This window comes from Periplaneta americana, chromosome 16 (assembly GCF_040183065.1).
Source record: "Periplaneta americana isolate PAMFEO1 chromosome 16, P.americana_PAMFEO1_priV1, whole genome shotgun sequence".
NCBI classification, from domain to species: Eukaryota; Metazoa; Arthropoda; class Insecta; order Blattodea; family Blattidae; genus Periplaneta; species Periplaneta americana.
In genome coordinates this window covers 70,493,746-70,512,841 of record NC_091132.1, presented here as the reverse complement: position 1 = coordinate 70,512,841, position 19,096 = coordinate 70,493,746, and positions in this window count along the sequence as shown.

The window sequence follows — 19,096 nt, the reverse complement described above, 5'->3', positions numbered from 1 at the left end:
ATATGATATGATATATGATATGATATGATATGATATGATATGATATGATATGATATGATATGATGATATGATGTGATATATGATATATGAGATGATATGATGTGATATATATGATATGATATGATATGATATGATATGATATGATATGATATATGATATGATATGATATGATATGATATGATATGATATGATATGATATGATATGATATGATATGATATGATATGATATGATATGATATGATATGATATGATATATTCTCACTCTAATCTCTGGTCCTGCTGGCCCTTCACATTTCTGTATTCGGGCCAGCAGTCCCGTTCTTACACTATTTACAACTTTTACACTGCCAGACGTTTAAGACCGACGCATATTCATTTCATTGTTCATCCACTGTCTTTCATGTTCATTCACCACACTTATTATATTTCTACGTTTATTAACTAATCCTTCTTTCCTTCTAATTCTATCTTCTTCTATTTCCTATTAATAATCAAAACAAAACAATTTCTTTTACTACTCCGTATTCTTACAGTCCCTATTTATTTACAATTACACTACAATCATGTTACTGTACTATAATCTTAGTTAGGCCTACACTCTATTATTTACTTTACGTCTATCTATATTACCTCTTTGTCCCTACTGATACCTATCTAGTCTAATCCTACTTTTTGCTCATCAACTCTTACCATCTTTACAGTACGTACTACTCTTTCCCACTATTTAAATAAATTCATCATGACCCTTCTCCTAATACTTAATCACTATTCATCCATATTCACTGCACGCATTAATATTTTTGTTTTTACATTAATTCAAGTTAATTTTTTTCCAATATTGCCAAATGATAGTTAGCCCTTTTTCACGAGCACCCATTCAATTATGAGACTGAGCAAGATCAGTAACCTAACACACTGTATTGTTTTATAAGAGAAAAAACAGAACAATATTATAAACTTAACAAAAGTAATAAGGGAAAATGTTTTCCGATTAAAAATTTTCGAGGAATTTTCATCCTTAAGTGTAGCTACTAGCAGAATTTCCCTTACCTGGCAGTTCAAAGGGCGTCAGGCGAAAACAGACGTTGTGGTCCTTTTAGTAGGGGGTTGAGGCTACGGGATGTCTACTTCTAATTCCTAAAATAAATCAAAGAAGAATTCTAAGTTCACATCTTGACTTTTTCTCGACTTGACAGCTGACACGCTATGGAATTCCCGTGATGTAATGTAACATAAAATGAGCCCTATTCTTAAAACAAAAGAGGTCACAATGACAGCGTACAAACATACGTGCCTTAGACGAGATTTGAACACAGCGTTAAAGCAGCACCTTTGCCTTCGCACTTTAATAGGGATGTATCCACTGCTGCGTCCTCCGGGATAGCTGACGATCACAGTCGTCCATTCGTGAAGAATCTCTGTTGCATGCCGGCTGAAGAGACTGTATATCCAGGTCAGACATTTTGCAGGGCCGATGATTCGGACGGACATGAGCTTCACGTGTTTGGGGCCTAGGATCGATACACGAAATCTCAAATTAACTGGACTCAGCCGAGCGGCAGAATCCGCCTTTTCATTTCTAAACCACTGTGCGCTCAAACAAACACAACTTGCTGTCGACCTCTCCATGGAAACTGCAGCACTGCTCTCCTCTCATCCCGACTAAGAGTACGATATTCTTGTGTTCAGTTATAAGAAGTTAGGGTTCAATTCTCGTCGGAAATTCGTTCTGCTTTCGTAAACATTAAGAGCACTGCTTTAGATAAACTACGTAATCTCTGTCTTCCAAAACTGACATCATAAAATATGTAATAACGTTTTCATAAAATACACAAAGCTCTAACATAGAGCATACTCAACATTCAGAAGGTGTAAACTTGTTTACATTTCTAAATTTATGCATTAATTAAGCAAATCTCTCCATGTTTTTGATGGACGTTCTCTTTTGCTCTTCCATCTTCAACATTACTACAGTATGTAGCTTTTCTCCCGATATGAAATAGGAGCAGTGGTGCTTCTTTATCCCATATAAAAAGTATAAAATACACAGTTTTATTCGGATATGATAATTCACTTTTTAATTTATTCTTCTATATGAGGTTACTGCCTTTAAAAATCCCTTCTCTAGTTATGCAGTTTGATGAAATAAGTAAAGGTCCAGTATTCACAACATACAGAAAAAATGAAAGATCCACTACTTCATAACTTTAAGGAACAATGGTTTATTTCTTGAAGAACTGTCCATAACAAGGATGAGGATAAGGAAAAAACGGTGGTCAAATGGTGATGAAGAATGGTTAAACGAATAGGGCATAGTACAGCTTGGTTTAGGGCAAGATACAAAAAATCATATACAAGAATATGCAACGGAAAAAAAAAACAATGCTATAAAATAGGAGGGTGATGAAACGACGTGGAATGGATCAGATGGGATATCATGCATTAGAATTAGATGGTATGAGAGGGGATGCGAATGGACGGATGGCATGGATGGGGGATAGTATGACATGTGGAATAGGCAGTATGAGATAGCATGACAAGGTGGTGAGCGATATAACATAGCATGGCATTGTAGTGGCTGAGATGAAATATCATGACACGCAAGTTGGTAACATGGAATGGCATGACAGGATAGTGGGTGAGATAAGATAGCATGACACGAGAGTGGATGATATGAGATAGCATGACATAGTAGTGGGTGAGATGAGATAGCGTGATATGGTAGTTGATGAGATGAGATAGCATGAAACGGGATTGGATAATATGAGATAGTATGACACGGAAGTTGGTAACATGGAATGGGATGACATGATAGTGGGTGAGGTGAGATAGCATGACATGGTGATGGGTGAGATGAGATAGCATTATATGGTAGTTGATGAGATGAGATAGCATGACACGGGATTAGATAATATGAGATAGCATGACACGGTAGTTGATAATATGGAATGGCGTGACATGATAGTGGATGAGATGAGATAGCATGACATGGGAGTGGATAATATGAGATAGCATGACGCGGGAGTTGGTAACATGGAATGGCATGTCATGCTAGTGGGTGAGATGAGATAGTATGACACGAGAGTTCGTAACATGGAATGGCATGACAGGATAGTGGGTGATTTAAGATAGCATGACACGAGAGGGATGATATGACATAGCATGACATGGTAGTAGGTGAGATGAGATAGCATGACATGGTAGTTGGTGAGATAATATAGCATGACACGGGAATTGGTAACATGGAATGACATGACATGATAGTGGGTGAGATGTGATAGTATGACACGAAAGTGGGCGATATAAAATAGCATGACATGGTAGTGGGTGAGTTGGGAACATAGAATGGCATGACATGATAGTGGGTAAGATGAGATAGCATGACACGGGAGTGGGTGAGATGAGATAGCATGACACGGATGTGGGTGAGATGAGATAGCATGACACGGGAGTGGGCGAGATGAGATAGCATGACACGGGAGTGGGTGAGATGAGATAGCATGACACGGATGTGGGTGAGATGAGATAGCATGACACGGGAGTGGGCGAGATGAGATAGCATGACACGGGAGTGGGTGAGATGAGATGGCATGACACGGCAGTGGGTGAGATGAGATGGCATGACACGGGAGTGGGTGAAATGAGATAGCATGACACGGAAGTGGGTGAGATGAGATAGCATGCCGTGGCAGTGGGTGAGATGAGATAGCATGACACTGCAGTGGGTGAGATGAGATGGCATGACACGGGAGTGGATGAGATGAGATAGCATGACACGGAAGTGGGTGAGATGAGATAGCATGCCGTGGCAGCGGGTGAGATGAGATAGCATGACATGGGATGTCATGACACGGGAGTGAGTGACATGGAATACCTATCATGACCCATTAGTGAATTAAATGAGATGACATCTGAATGAATGTGATACGATAGCATGATATGGGAGTGGATGAGATGACACAGCAATTTGATGGAATGAGATAGCATAATATGGGAGTAGATAAGGTGAGATGATATAGGAGTGAATGGGATGAAATGGCATGAGATGTGAGTGGGTTATATGGAATGGCATGAGAGTGGATGAGATGAGATAACCTGACATTTGAGTTGGTGGAATATGATGGCATGGGGGTGGATAAGGCGATATGGAATGAGGTGAGATGAGAGAATAATTTGAGATGAAATGGGAGTGGATGGCAAGAAATATGATGGGATAGACTGGACCAGATTGGCTAGGCTGAGTTGGAGTTGAATAGAAAAGAACGGAATGAAACAATGGAAGGCAGTACAACACGGTGCAATGAACTGAAGTAGAATATTAGCTTTTGAAATAATACACTGAAAATATTTGTAGACGCATTATACACATCGAGTATGAAAATAGCATGAGAGGACGTGCTGTGTATTGCAACGCTTATTTATTTCCCCAAGGGAGTCCGGAGAGCCGCGTGGTCCCCAAATAATTCTGTGGCCGTCACGCCTGCGTTGTGTATGGCTTACTCTTGGGCCGTATTATACCGAGGCAAGGCCGCGGTCGCGAGCGTTCTTCGAGTCTGATTAACGCATCTCGGCGCTTTTTTTACTACCTAGCTTGAGTGTTGGCATCGTAACGCCACTCGCCCGAATGGAAAACCGATACTCGGGACGGACACTTTTCCGAATTGCTCGCCCATTGTTGCGATAAAAATGCATACAGCACACCTCTATCGCCAAAAATAATGGGCAATGATGAATTATTATGCAAATGTTGTGAGAGTAAATATGCATATTCATAAAATTATATTATAATCCCTATCCCCGCCTGCGCTTTCACTCTGCCGGGTAGGGGAGTGGGAAATTATGGGGTTTAAAGGCTCGTGAAGCCCCCATGGGGGCCATTAGCTACCCCTCCCCAGCCCACTCCCTACATCCCTCATGTGTGTGTACGTGTCTCGGAATGGTTTGTACGTGGTACTGATAAAGGGTGGTTTGAGACAGAGGGGGTGAGTTTGGTCACGCTGTACCGTCAACCCTGGCCACAACAGGGTGGAACACGTCTGAGGGTTGTCTTTGTAGGAGTTTTGGCAACAGCTGCAGCTGCTCTTGTTGTCGCATTGTTTTGTTCTGAGGCTGACAGTTCTCTTGCACATTTTTAATGTCCGTTTCTCCCGTCTACTTTTAACAACATGACGGCACTTCGTCTGGAAGCCATAAACTGTCTCGACCAGGTCGTCAGAATGTACACAGCGATGCGATCATCTATACGGATTTCAGTGAAAAAAATATCATTCCAGCTCTCGTATTTTAACATCAATTTTATTGAAGTAACTATTCCAACAGAACCTCTTTCATTATATCTGACAGTTCCAACTGAAATAAAAATGCCTGAACGGAGTGGCACAGTTTTCACGGACATTACCGTCATTCCGAAATGTTTCATTTGCAAAATCTTAATCAATAAGGAGAATACTTTCTTAACTGGATTGTCGTCTTATCGTACCAAGGAACGAAATTCAAATTCCTGTGGATCCGAGCGGAATTTTCTTTGGACAAAAGAGGTAAGCCTACGTATAGCAAATCGCTTTAAATTATATCTTTATTTACACTGTTACAGTATTTAATCATAGTAGTAATTTAGGCCCAGGAATATATGAAGAGTCCATTGCAAGAATGATGGATGTCATTTGGAATACATTTTGCAGGAGAAGCGATTGAAAGTTTGAAATCCTTAGCGCTCAAAGCTTAACTGTGATTTTCCGATCATTACTGGACAGTGACTATCAGTTTTAATGCCATCTAACTCTGTATGTACATTCTATGTGTCTTAAGCTATGCATTGACAGTCTTGCTTCATTTTCGACAAGAAAGTGACATCCATCATTCTTGCAGTGGACTCTTCATATAACAAATTTATCACATATTCATTATATATGTGATAATAACAAATTTATATTTAAATATCCTAATCCTGTCAATTCTAATAGTTCTAGTATTAAATTAAAAAAGTTATGTATGGATTTTATAAAAATTTGGAAAGTTGTAAATTTAAATTTATATATTCTTATTGCGTAGTAGACATAAGATAAATTGTATTGTATACTTCTTAATTTAAATTCAGGAATCCGCCCTTGGGCACGAGTTCTAATCTTTCAGAGACGAGCTAAAGTTTTTCTGTTTACATTATTATTATATTTTGTTACAATTATTAGCAAAATAAATAAATAAATAAATAAATAAATAAATATGAAGTGAAAATAGATTAAGGAGAGAAAAAATGAGTCAATAAGTTACTGTTGATCAGTTTATCTATATTCTGCGATAGTTTAAAAAAGGCAGCCATCGGCGTAGCTGAGTCGGCTAAGGCGCTTGTCGATCCGGAGTTGCTTTCGGGCGCAGTTCGATCCTCGCTTGAACTGATTTTACCTGCTTGGGTTTTTCCGAGGCTTTCCCCAACCGTAAGGCGAATTTCAGGTAATCTATGGCGAATCCTCTGTCTCGTCTCGCAAAGTACCATCTCGCTATCACCAATCTCATCGATGCTAAATCGTCTAGTAGTTGGTACAGCATCGTTAAATAACCCAGTAAAAAAAGGCTATATAAGCTTGTACTTGCTATTTGGGAAAAGGAAATTGTATCAGAACAATGAAAGGAGTCATAATCGTACCTATCTTTCAGAAGGGGGACAAGACTAACTAAGAATATCACTTTTGTTGACGTCGTACAACATTTTGTCCAATATTCTTTTGAGAAGATTAACTCCATATGTAGATGAAATTATTGGGGATCATCAGTGTGGTATTAGGCGTAATAGATCAACTATTGATCAGATATTTTGTATTCGACAGTTAATGGAGAAAAAAATGGGAGTATAAGAGTACAGTGCATCAGTTATTCATAGATTTCAAAAAAGCATATGACTCGGTTAAGAGAGAAGTTTTATATGATGTTCTTATTTAATTTGGTTTTCCCAAGAAACTAGTTCGATTAATTAAAATGTGTCTCAGTGAAACGTACAGCAGAGTTCGTATAGGTCAGTTTCTGTCAGATGCGTTTCCAATTCACTGTGGGCTAAAGCAAGGAGATGCATCATCACCTTTACTTTTTAACTTTGCTCTAGAGTATGCCATTAGGAAAGTCCAGGATAACAGAGAGGGTTTGGAATTGAACGGGTTACAGCAGCTGCTTGTCTATGCGGATAACGTGAGTATGTTAGGAGAAAATCCACAAACGATAAGGAAAATACTGTACGGGAATTTTACTTGAAGCAAGTAAAGAGATAGGTTTGGAAGTAAATCCTGAAAAGACAGAGTATATGATTATGTCTCGTGACCAGAATATTGTACGAAATGGAAATATAAAAATTGTAAATTTATCCTTTGAAGAGGTGGAAATATTCAAATACCTGGGAGCAATAGTAACAAATATAAATGATACGAGGGAGGAAAATTAAACACAGAATAAATATGGGAAATGCCTGTTATTATTTGGTTGAGAAGCTTTTATCATCGAGTCTGCTGTCAAAAAATCTGAAAGTTGGAATTTATAAAATAGTTATATTACCGGTTGTTCTTTATGGTTGTGAAACTTGGACTCTCACTTTGAGATAGGAACATAGGTTAAGGGTGTTTGAGAATAAGGTGCTTAGGAAAATATTTGTGGCTAAGAGGGATGAAGTTACAGGAAAATGGAGAACGTTACACAACACAGAACTGCACGCATTGTATTCTTCACCTGACATAATTAGGAACTTTAAATCCAGACGTTTGAGATGGGTAGGTAGCAGAAATATTGTGACTAGTAGCAGTAATAGTGGTTACAGTTATAATTTTATGATGAAGAGAACTTATATCGGATTTATTTCAATCGGCCTTAAAATAAAGCATTTATCGATATAGGAATTTTTAAATATACGTAATTGTTTGTTTTCAACCTCCAAAACGAGAAACCATGATTATCTGCTCCTTCAGTGTCATGTGATATACAGTACATAGAGATTGTCAAGATTGTGATTCACTCTGTACGGCACATCTTAATTGCTAGAAATTCGTTTTGCTGATTCGAGTGTTCGACGCAATTCAGTGAACGCGAGGCAGAAGACTCGTCACTTCTTGCTCAAACGTCACACTCCCATGACTGCGATATTTCATCAAGTCAGCTGTACAGAGCACTACCGACCCGCCCATAATGCACTGTGGCGTATACTACACAGCTGAGTTTGTCATTAACATGTTTAGTCTGAGAAGCCGGTTTGTACCTCACTCTACATTATAATCCAGTGCAACCTACGATCGGAACAAAGCGCAAATTATTACAGGGGTGTGGGAATGCGGAGGCAGGGAGTAATATATCTGGCGTTGTCGAATTGAAAGATTACGTCTTTTTATAAATTTACCGGTACAGTAAAATCATGCTAAGCCCGACCCCGTCAAATCATTTATCGTTTATGAAAATCCAGTTCCTGGGTAGCTCAGTTGGTAGAGAGCTGCTGCAGAGATCCCGGTATCGATATCCGGCCCCGGAACAATTTTTCCCTTGAAATTATTCAAGTCTTCTTTACAGAGAGCTTTACCTGAAACACTAGATTTGCATAATGTATACGTTACTGAAGGTACGTTAACAGTAAACTACAATTACAAGTCACACAGAGTTGGTGTGCACTCGATGTGGATCTCTTGCGTTTCGTCAGCCCACTCGAGTTGTGTGGAAATAAGGGGAAAAATTGAGACGGTGTCGGGTGGAGTTCCTGGGTATCTCAGTCGGTAGAGCGCTGGTGCGTTCAACCAGAGGTCCCGGGATCGATACCCGGCCCCGAAACAATTTTTCCCTTGAAATTATTCATGTATAGTATAATCCGGATAGACGTTCTTAAGAAATAAAATTCGACGCAGAAAATAATTATAAAATGAATTACTACACTCTTATGAGATGAGGTTAAGGGGAAGGACCTACAGGTAACCTCTTTTCTCATATTTTTAAGTGAGTCTCTATTTCCCTAACATAGTTTCATATCAATGTATGAAGGTTTTTAATACATAATTTTCACTTTTGCCACAGACATGAAAATGCAAAAAATGCGGTATTATAAAGAAAATTATAGACTATATCTGTCTTCAAGTGTATCACAGACTCACGAATCTTGTTTTAAATGAAAGCTGAAAGACTGCTAATCAACTTTATTTCATGATTTTGAGATATTTTAATTTTAATATTTGTACTTTTATGGACAGAAAGAAAAATTGCACGTCCATTTTAACTTATTCTTTAATTTGCAATTTGACAATTCCCGCTTGAAGAATTATTCACGCATAATGTGGGAATATGCCCTGAAAATTGTATTGAATTATCTCTACTATTGTCTGAGATGTTACATATTAAAATATGTTTAAAAATGTAAAATAAACAAACTACGGATATTCAGCGGAGATGTTTGAGTACACATATTTAAAAATGGAGTTAAAGCAATTATTTTCCTTCTAACGACCTTGAAATTTCGTTTAAATGAAGCCAATACTATGAAGTATTTTTAGACTGAAATTTAAAAAATATGAATTTTGACACCATATTTGGTCATTTCCTGTAGGTCCTTCCCCTTAAGTTTCCGCATGCTGTAGTTCGTATTTCTAGGGTAGAAAAATACTGTAAAATATGGAGTTATGTAATTCAGGTCGATCATTTTCTATTTTGCAGCTACAGTGAACGATAAAGAGTCCTCTAGATTGGTTAATGCATGGAATGAAATGTTGTATGACAGCAGCGAATAAATTGAAATCAAGAACTTCTGTGAACGACTGATCGGTGTGGTGAGAATCCGTCACAGTAGAAGAGATTTAAGACTGTGTGGACAGTTGTTATTGAAGGTGAAGAAAGCTATCACATAATAAATAAAGAAGGATTTTTGGCCAAAGACAGAAGACATTCATTGCGCATCTGGAAATTGAGGAACTGATATCCAAATCCCAAAAGTGAAATTAAGTCTAGTTAGATAACACTTGAAATGTGAGATCGATTTTAATTAACAAAGCCATAGTAAATGGTTTCAACATATTACTAATAGGCCTACATAGGACATTTGTATGAAATTATAAAGAAGGGAATCTGCAATACACAACAAAAGAAAATAATTCTTGTCGTCTTTTTCCTCACTAGAAAAGACGGGGATAGAGTATTGAATTCCGGGAGAGAGGCATACGATCCAACACTACTACCTTCAAAGTTATATTGCGCTAACCCTTAAGCTAGGCGCATTCCCAAACGTACACCGGCCGACTACACTAAAAGTCTTGGTTTTTCTCAACCGACGCGTGCGAGAGCGATGTGCGAGGCCCGCCTCGCAGAAATCCAGACTACACGAAAGATAGTGAATGGTTTCTGTAACAGAGACGTGGGAGGTCTGCGTACCTCGCAGTTATACAGGGACATCATTTTATTTTTACTAAAATTTTTAATATTAACTTGCCTATACCTCTGGATCAACGCCGTTTGCTACCCCCTTCCACGACTGGAGTTCGATGATATTGGCGTAATATACAATCAAATCAGACTAAGTATAGGAGGAAAGAAAAGTAGTTCATCAATTTATGTAAACTATGAAATATTGCGCGTTTGAGTTTGATAATTTTTATTAGGTTTTTATTTACTCAAAATACAGTACAGTATTAAGAATGAGTGTTTTTACTCACGAACTGAGAAGCCATATGAACGTATTCATTATGCGGTTTATTTTATACTGTCTACAGCACATTAGCGTACAATATAGAGAATGAAGTTAAATTGACAAATAATCATAATATGGATGTTTAAACACATTTTTTAAAATGGTGGCCGTTCATTTCGATACAGGCTTCAGTTTTAATGTGCATATTATCGCACTATAGACTATTGTACCTAATTCCAATTACCAGTTTCGTCCTTCGTACTAGTAACTCATGTTGAAATAATTCTGTACCTATCTATAAAAGAGTACCTTACGTACTGTAAATTCAATCTTCACTTCTGCCCGATCCGAAAAAGATAAAATTACTCAGACATGCTATCTACTGTCCGTCCAAGTGGTTATGTCGTAGGGTTGTAGAAAGGGAGGAAATCACGTAACAGTTAATTTCTTAACGAGGCCCTTTTATTTAAGTTATTTTAAACGGTTGTATAATATTACGTAGACGTCCAGTTCCTAACAGAAGTTATGTACTCAGAAAAGAGCTAAGACAGCCCAGCCACTAGCTGGCGAATAAAAGCTGGTGGGGGAAACCGGGATACGACGTAGGCAAATGGACGACAGTACCTGTGCGAAAATGATTCAATATTGAACGCTCTTTCGTCACTGGAAAACGCGAACATATTTTTGGAACGTACTGTTTTCTATGACCGTAAGGCTACTATAATTGTATATACGGTCTTGGATCTGTCTGGAGGACGGTTGAACTTCATTAGTAGAAGGGGTGGGAGTGAAGTACATTCAAAAACTCAGGTACAATAAAAATTGAAGTAAAAATAAAATGATGTCCCTGTAGAAACCACTCACTATCTCCTGCATAGTCCGGATTTGTGCGAGGCGGGCCTCGCACCTCGCAACTCGCATGCGTCGAAAACCAAGGCTTAAGGTTTCAAATAGGCAACCTCACTCGTCCCTAGATCAACCCCTCCGTGCGACGCCAGCTGACGTTCGGAGAATATTGTGGAATGATGACGAAATGGAGAAATGTTAGTGGAATGATGTAGATGCCTTATGTGGGAAAACAGGACTACCCGTTATCCCGTCGAGCTTTATCTCCTGACTCAGCCATAATGTAGGTACTTAATTTCCAGATCCTTATCTACGAAGAATGTAATTGAGTTTCTTATAATCTGCTTTAACAAAGGGGCTGCACAACAGTTTTTTCTGAATGCTTAGATTTGTTTTATCGCTTATTTTTATCATTGTTTAGTTGAATAGTCTTTATAACTGAAATACGACATGAGATTAAGCCTTTTTAATTACGCTCTACTTCACCGAACTGGGACAGTTAATCCAATTGAGACACACGCAAAATAAATCAGTATCGAATCAAATTCACAGAGCGTCGCGCGGTCCATGGAGTGGGAACCTTGCTTATTCCGATTGGGTTAGTTTCCTTGCAAGAAGCAGTGTTGCCAACTGATGAGTAGAGCACAGATGCTGTGGAAATCATTACGCGGCACCAAGAGCCCCGGGGGAGGGGGTGGAGGTGGTGGTTCTGCATGTGAAGGGTTGCTACTTGCGACAGATGCGAGTTTAGTCATTATAGCGCGGGGTGCCCTCAGCTTTTCAATTGTTTTTAATTGCCTCAATCGCCGCTGCGCCCTCAACCGCAGCTCCGTGATGAGCAGATCTGTAGCAAATTTTCCTGTCCCAAGGAATAAGCATTATGCAGGGTCTTATCGGTATGATTGGATTACGTCGTGATGCACACCATGTGGGGCGCGGGACTATTGCAGCACTCGGTAGCTATTTCATGTGATTTTCTTCGATTTGTACGAGACAGACTATTTGCTTTCAATGTGACGACGAAATATTGTGATAATTTAACAATAGTGAAATTAGTGAAAACTTTTAAGAATCTGCAAATCACCTATATATATATATATATATATATATATATATATATATATATATATATATATATACAATATGAGTGTCAGATTCATCAGCAATGCTCACAAATTTGACCACATTACACCCTCGTTCAAATCTTCACTTCATTCGCTGTCTCTTCTGTTTCGAGTTCTCCACACTTCTACTCCAAATTATCTTCGTTCCCGGTTTAACTACTTATTCTCCAATCACAATCTAAACACCAGGTCACAGGAGAGCCAAATCCTAGCAATTCCTGCCCATAGAACATCCCACTATTCATCCTCTTTTACTGTCTCAGTCCCCCGTGAATGGAATTCTCTACCTCAGAAAATAAGGGGCTGCCAGACAATAACCACTTTCAAGAAAAGGCTAAACGATTTCTTACGGGCGCAGTCAAATTGAAGTTATAATTGTGATCGAGTTTAATAATTTAATTTAATTTAGGTGTGACTATCATTACTATTACTGTTATTAATATTATTATTATTATTATTATTATTATTATTATTATTACATAATTATTTTATTGGTGTTGTGAAGATGAAAAGAATTGTCATTGTATTAACTTATATTAATTATGTATTACATTGTCTTGTATTGTAGTATTGTATTGCTTTGAATTGTATTGTATTAATTATGTTATATTCATAGCATTGTATAATTTTCTATCATACTGGTTGAGTTAAAGAGAAGACCGAATGGCCTTAACTCTGCCAGTTAAAATAAACCATTATTATTATTATTATTATTATTATTATTATTATTATTATTATTATTATTATTATTATTATTATTATTATAAATTCTACAAAACCACAATTTTATCTAACAAACAAACATTCTCATGGGAGCAGATAAAAGTTGTTTCTTCTTCCACCATGTTAATAATGTCAAAACAAGTGCTTATACAAATTTTGGCCACTCGAGGACAATTACGAGGGCCTTAAAAATAAGTTTCCTTGGGACCGTTTACAGAAAGAAAACACATTTTCATCGAAAGATTTATTGGAACTGGTACAGAATTGTTGAGCTATTTTTCAACGTATTCCCCACCGAAACTGAGACATTTGTCATACCGTGGGATCAACTTTTGTATCCCTGTCTCGTAGACATCTGCCGCCTGGGATCGGAACCAGTATGTGACAGCCGTCAGCACCTCTCTGTCGATCCCTTCATATGACAAATTTCTCAATTCCTGTGGGGAACATCTTGAAAAATAGTTCAACAGTTGTATCTGTTCCAATCAATTTTTCCAATGGAATTTTGTTTACTTTCTGTAAACGACACTAACTTTCTGGACGGCCCTCGTAATTCCGTTCAAATGACCAAAAATTGTATAAGCACTTGTTTTGACATTATTAACATGGTGGAAGAAAAAAACTTTTTTTATCTGCCCCCATGAGAATGTTTGCTTTTCAGACATAACGAAATGAATTGTATGCCGAGGTTCCTCTCGAATGTGAATTAAAATCTCGCTTTCGTAGCTACCTGGTTCCTTTTTTCCCCGAAGTTTTTGCCAGTTGAAGCGAATGTAATTGACTCTCATGGCGAATTTTTTATTTTATCTCACGAAAATCTCATCTTGTTAAATGCAATTCCACCAACACTTAATAAACCTCGCAGTTGGTAAAACATTATTAAACAGTCGTTTAAAAATTCACGAGATAGGAAGTTTTCGCACCTTACTGGTACGCTGAACGGTTAACATTATGTTGACGTCACTGATGAAAGAGCCATTCATCTCACGTTTTTTCAATAATGGACCCGCTATTCTAGACTGATAACGTGGAAGTAAACGAAGTTCACTATAGGCATATTTTCGGTATTAAAACATGGCATCTCGTTTGAGATTTACCACTGTGGACGATATTCATCTACTTAGAACAGTTCAAGATGGATAAATTATTCACCGAAGTACAAGAATGTTAAGGAAACATGTTTTTCGTTGAGATTCCAACAGACAAAAGGTTGTGTCGGGAGTATTCCGCCAAGCGAAAACGCTCCTTTGTTTAACTCGCCATAACTCGGAAACCAGTAAAGATTTTGAGTAGCGACTACTTTTAAAATTAATTCAAGGTGTGAGAATGATATAGTTCTAAGCCAAACAGACAGAATTTTACAGAAGAGCGTGTTAAAAGGTTTAGAATCCAATACTATTATGTGCGGTATCATATTTTCTTCAGCATATACTTACGTCATTTGTTGAGTAACATACAGGGTGTTTCCGGGCTAGTGTTTCATACTTTCAGGGATGATGGAGAAGGGCACATGTATCAATTTGTGATAAGGAACCCTGGTCCGGAAATGACTGAGTCGAAAGTTACAAGCAAAAATAGTTGTGTGGAAATGAAATAATTTTATTCCTCTGTACACCTTATTTATGTGTATTTATCTGTACATCTTACATATACTGTAGTCATCTGACATTGTTGTCTACTTTACAATATTCCGTTCAGTGCGCTGTCTGAGAATGGGGACAGGAACCTACATTAAAGCAATGCAGATAGCGTAATGTCATGCACATCTATACACAGCAGTGTATGTGTAAAAGTTGCAGTGTCCATCAGTCCTAGTGAAATGGAGGAGTGCACGAGAGCGGAATAATCTGAACTGATTTTCGAATACGGATGAGCCAATGGGAACAGTAGACAAGCTCACAAATGGTATCGGTACAAGTACCCACGTAGGAGACATCCGGCCCATACCATCTTTCCACGACTGTTTCAAAGGTTAAGGGAAGGAGGGCACTTGATGCCAAATTACGATTCCATTTCCACACAACTATTTTAGGTTATAACATTCGACTCAGTTATTTCCGGACCGGGGTTCCTTATCTCAAATTGATACGTGTGCCCTTCCCCATCATCTCTGAAAGTTTATAACACCAGCCCGGAAACACCCTGTGTAATATTTTAATAGTTGCTTCCCTATAAGTGTAAGAAATGAATTCGTATAAAAAACAATTTTGATAAAAGTGTAGCTTTGGACTATCTCATTCTCACCCCTTCAATTTTCAATCTTTCTCAACATTTCTCTCGCTTGTAATCAGTTCTTAAAGACAATCAATCTGACGCTGTTTGATAGAGTGCTTCAACAAGCATGGAAGCATTGATCATCAGTGACACATGGATGCATGTTTAACGGTGCAATAAATACAAGCGCAGTTCGGGAGTATATTGATTGCACCGTGTATGTAGCAGGTCTGAGGTTGAAATAAGGGAAAATGAAATCCGTCATAGTGAACCTTTAAAACAGTCGAGATTGATATGTGTTAAGAGTCAAACCCCTACCTCTCCTCGCTGCCTCACTTCTTTTCAAGTTATTTATTCATAGCTGCTTTAACTCAAACAGTTGCATAGAAACTGAGTCGCACAATGCTACCCAGCGCCTGAGCGGTAGGGTGCTCTAACCCCCCCGCCCTTGAGGGCTGACAGAGAAATAATGACGAGGGTTAACTAATGGCACAACTGGTTTGTTTTTATTAACGACAATAGATTTTATGCAAATATTTTGTGAGTGAGTTATTCATTCAGGCTGTGTTTGCACTTAAAGAGACATGTGTATAAACGCTCGCTTCAAAACCCTACCAGCAATTATTCATTGTATCGTTAAAAGAGATTTTCCTTCTGGCGGTACTAGGATTCGAACCTGGTAAGTGGAAAGTAGATGAGGCTTTGGTAACATTTGCTCCTTATTCGGGCGGACTTATGCATAGTTATGCACGCCCAAAATTACACTACCGAGAAGTGTAGTCTTCATATCAGGGTTATCAGATTATTGAATCTGAGAGGTACCAATTTTTGACAGACAGTCGTACCACAGTCTAGTATATACAGTCACGAAGCTTGAGTTGCGAGGGTGCTAGGAACATAGACTGTGCAGGTTCTATTTCGCATTGTCTGTAATGAGGCGATAGTAGCGATCCTAGTGGTTAGCAACTATCTATGGATGCATATTAACTACATATTGAGCTTCGTGACTGTATATACTAGACTGTGGTCTTACACTAAAGAAAATAATCGTACTCGCTTCCATTTTAAAGTAAAAAATGTTAATCGCATTGCTTATTTTGCATAAACTTTCCAATTTGGTTCAGTATCATAATAATTTTGGAAAGAAAGTTAAGGAAGAATGCAAGGTTTCAGTTAAAAAAATACTGATGAGTAAGTCTGACATATTATTAATAATATAATTGGCAACATGGGACAATTGTGACAGACAAATTTAATTTTTGTAGCAAATACGAATTAAAAAAAATCATATTAACAACTTTTATACACTGTATTTGTTTTTCAAGGTTTTTACATATAGCAGTTTTCACGCTGTTAGCTTGAAATATGATATGGTTCTTCGAATAGAAGTGACACGATAAATCATAACCTGTTTTTGTGCCTTGTGTCATATTTTATCTTTCGAGTGTTTACGATATAGTGTAAAAATTAGTGTTTAAATCGAGCGGCTATAAAAACGTCGAAACATATTTATTGACAAAATAACCAACTAAAATTTTTACAACGTGTTTTTATTTACTTATAGACACATCTGGTACAAAATTTGATTGTTTATCCTATGAAAAATGTAATACGTATAGTAATTTAAACTTCACCTATTTTACTGCCCCTAATGTAATAGTTTTCGAGAAAGATTCTAACAATCTAGAATGAACAGAGCCTGTGTCCGTTACATTCCTCACTTTTCCAGTCTTTCTCTTTCTTTTTTCCTTCCTTTCCTTATTTCCGTTTATAGTCATATTGTTCTTTATTTTTCCCTCTTTCTATATCTATTTCAACTCTGTGTTACACCTCAAAGTGCAAAGTTTATAATTTGAAATAATCTCAGATTTCAAATAGAAATACAAATTACTGATTATTTATTATATATATGTATGTGTGTATATATATATATATATATATATTCAGGATTTTACAGCTACTGCCATCTTCCTGTGCCAATCCTCCAAAGCCTTCTGTCTTGTGCGTCTTCAGTCCACAACCCCCTCTTGTGCATGACCTCCATTACTTCGTTCTCCCAAGTTCTTTTTGGTCTACCTCTTCCTCTTCGCCCATTCTCATTACATGACCAAACCACTTCAAACTATTCTTCTTCTTCTTCTTCTTCTTATTATTATTATTATTATTATTATTATTATTATTATTATTATTATTATTATTACTACTACTATCATCATCATCATTATTGTGATGTACCGAAGCACATATGATATTTCCGTGGAGAAATTCTGCGTTAGCACATGATGAAGGATGGGTGGAGCGGAGAAAAATTCTCTCCGGCACCGGGCCTCGAACCCGGGTTTTAGCTCCACATGCTGACGCTTTATCCACTAAGCCACACCGGATTCCAGTTCCGATGCCGGATTGAATCCTCTCAGTTTAAATTCCACCTCTCAGTTTTCCTTTAGTGGCCAATCCTCATTCACTGTGTCACAGATGTGTGACAGTGGCACAATGTCCAATACATTATGTGCAGAGGTGCACTCATTACGAATGACTAAGTGGCCGGGATCCGACGGAATGAGCCGTCTTAAATCACTAAGTGATTATTTTACGCTTATCATATTATTGTGATGTACCGAGGTACATATGATATTTCCGTACAGAAATTCTGCGTTACCATAATTTTTCTCATCATATAGTAACGCAGAAACATAATTACAATAAATAGTAGCAGAAAAAATGTGATATTTCGTTTAACTAGTGAGTTCACCCCTGTTTATCACTACCTATAGGCGTCGGTTAGGCAACTATTGTTACTGCACACCGTGCCGACATATTGCACATTACGTCATCAGTGTGCTTTCCTGGTTGACATGACTGGCTTACTAAATATAAGAATTTGATTTTACTTCCACATAGCTGAAAGTCTTTGGTAGTGCACGACTTCGTTGCAGAGACCAAGTACTATGGATCCTTCAACAATTCAAGTAAATAAACATGTGGCAATGTATAGATAAGCATGAAAGGCCCATGTGGGCGAAGCCAAACTGCCAGGTTTTATATGGTCATGATTCTACTTATGAATTGTATTTTATATCTATTTCTTCTTTTCTTTCTCTCTAATTCCTTTGTTTATTCCAATTTCTCTTCCATCTTTATATCTCTTTGTTTCTATAGGCTACTTTATTTTTCTTCCTATTTTCTTTCGTTTTTTACCCTGTCTTTCCCTGTTTCTGTCTGCCTTCTTTCATGCTTACATTCATGCTTATGCTTATTTCAGGTCTTCCAAGAAAATTCAACCTTTTACATTAGAGTACACATTGCAAAACTATTTGATACTGAGCCCGCGCGATACCAGATGTTAAATCGTTTTAATTACACTAAAATAATCATTTCTTAAGTGCCCCTCTGAGTGATAAATCTTCAAAAAATTAAAAGTAGGGATTGGGGGCCATAATGTCAAACCCCTGAAAAAAAATTGATACATTTTTACTAATCCATCACTACAGAACACGGTCCGCTTCGATGGCGGTGAATCATCCCCCTTGCAGTATCGGGATCACTAGGTCCCCTT